The sequence below is a fragment of the Triticum dicoccoides genome, chromosome 1A (genome assembly GCF_002162155.2).
Source record: "Triticum dicoccoides isolate Atlit2015 ecotype Zavitan chromosome 1A, WEW_v2.0, whole genome shotgun sequence".
In the NCBI taxonomy this organism is placed as follows: domain Eukaryota; kingdom Viridiplantae; phylum Streptophyta; class Magnoliopsida; order Poales; family Poaceae; genus Triticum; species Triticum dicoccoides.
In genome coordinates this window covers 577,435,169-577,437,785 of record NC_041380.1, presented here as the reverse complement: position 1 = coordinate 577,437,785, position 2,617 = coordinate 577,435,169, and positions in this window count along the sequence as shown.

Sequence of the window (2,617 nt, the reverse complement as noted above, 5' to 3'; positions counted from 1 at the left end):
TCTACCATTTCGAGACTCCTCGTCATGCCCGTGATCACATCCGGAACTCCGAACTACCTTCGGTACATCAAAACACATAAACTCATAATACCGATCGTCATCGAACTTAAGTGTGCGGACCCTACGGGTTCGAGAACTATTGTAGACATGACCGAGACTCACTTCCGGTTAATAACCAATAGCGGAACCTGGATGCTCATATTGGTTCCTACATATTCTACGAAGATCTTTATCGGTCAAACCACATAACAACATACATTGTTCCCTTTGTCATCGATATGTTACTTGCCCGAGATTCGATCGTCGGTATCTCAATACCTAGTTCAATCTCATTACCGGCAAGTCTCTTTACTCGTTCCGTAATGCATCATCCTGTGACTAGCTCATTAGTCACATTGCTTGCAAGGTTTATAGTGATGTGCATTACCGAGAGGGCCCAGAGATACCTCTCCGACAATCGGAGTGACAAATCCTAATCTCGATCTATGCCAACTCAACAAACACCATCGGAGACACCTGTAGAGCATCTTTATAATCACCCAGTTACGTTGTGACGTTTGATAGCATACTAAGTGTTCCTCCGGTATTCGGGAGTTGCATAATCTCATAGTCTGAGGAACATGTATAAGTCATGAAGAAAGCAATAGCAACAAACTAAACGATCATAGTGCTAAGCTAACGGATGGGTCTTGTCCATCACATCATTCTCTAATGATGTGATCCCGTTCATCAAATGACAACACATGTCTATGGCTAGGAAACTTAACCATCTTAGATCAACGAGCTAGTCAAATAGAGGCATACTAGGAACACGATGTTTGTCTATGTATTCACACATGTATCAAGTTTCCGGTTAATACAATTCTAGCATGATTAATAAATATTTATCATGATATAAGGAAATATAAATAACAACTTTATTATTGCCTCTAGGGCTTATTTCCTTCAGTTATTAGGTTTCGATGAATTTTTTTAAAAAGTAAAAAATGATAAAAAAATAAAATAAAAAAGGTAATAAAAGAAAGAAAGACAAAATTTTTGAAGAAAGAATCTAGAACTGGAAGCACATGTTTATTTTTTTTTCTCTCTTTTCGATAATCTGTGCTTCTTGAGGAAGCAAATCCGTGTCTCCATGAGAAGAAATTATGTAATTCTGGTGGAAGCATAGTTTTTTTTTCTGATGTGGTTCTCACGGAAGCAAATGTGTGCTCCTGGTGAGAGTACATTTTCCCCTTTTTTGTGCTTCTCGCGAAAGCAAATCAATGCCACCACAAGAAGCAAATATATGTGCTACCTGTGAAGAATTTTTTTTTCTATTTTGAAGAAGCAAATGTGTGCTTCTCGTGGAAGCACTGATTTTTCCTTTTTAAAAATAACAAATGAAAGCAAATGTGTTTCTCATGGAAGCACAACTACTTTTTGTGCGAAAAGAATCCACATTTTTTTCTCCAATACCTAGAAAAAACCGGGCAAAAACCGAAAAGCCAAAAACCCGAAAAACCTCATGTAAAACCCAAAAAACACATAAAAAAATTAAAAATAAAATCTAGAGAGAGCGCCCAACACATGACATATGGCGACGGCTGAACGCACCTTGGCGTGCTCGCATGGCACAAAAAGTATGCTCTTGAAGGTCGCACACAAGAAATAACACTAGTCAGCTGTTCTCGGACTCGCGTCAGGCCATGTGCTAAACAAGGAAACCTCCTTTTTTTAGGGCAACAAGCAGACCTCCTAATCAGGGGCACCCCTATATCCCGCCTTCAGCGAGAGTGTAGGTACCCACACTAAAGGGGAGATCGAGATGGGCAGCCCAGGAGCGCGGGGGGCCATAACCTGATCTTTTTCTGTTTCTTGTTTTATTTTCAATTTTTCTTTAAATATTAAAATATTCTAAATATATATTAATGTTGAACAATTATTTGAACGTTGTTGATCAAGCATTTAAAAATTTAAGTGTGTATATAAAAAATGTTGACCATACTTAGGAAATTATGAAAATTTTGGATCATGTATATAAAAATGTTAATCAAGCTTTTGCAAAAAATGTTGAACGTATTTGTACAAATGTTGATCAAGCATTTGACAAATATTAAATGTGTATAAAAAATATTGAAAATGTATTAAAAAATAAATGAGTTTTTTGACAATGTATATAACAAATGTTAATAAAGCAATGCTCTTGTAATTAGCAATGCTCTTGTAATTAAAAAAATGATCCAGACCTCAATAAAAGGCATGATACATCGAAACTAATGACCACAAATTTTAAAATTATGCCGGGACATTTTCCCAAATAATGTTTGTACAATGTAAAAAATAGATCCCATCATTTAAAAAAAATGATTTTATCACTGAAAAATTGTTCTCACATGTTTTTAAAAATGTTAAACATGTATTTGAAAAATATGAAAAATTTCAAAATATTTTAAATATATACAAAAAATGTACACCGTGTGTGAAAAAGAGTAGCCATCAAAAAATATATTTCTGATCATCATTTCAAAAATATCAATCATGTATTTCAAAAATGGTAAACGTGTAAACATGGTCCTGATGTATAAAAAAATATAGAATGGGCAGGAAAATGTAGACATGTGTTGAGAAAAGGAAAAGA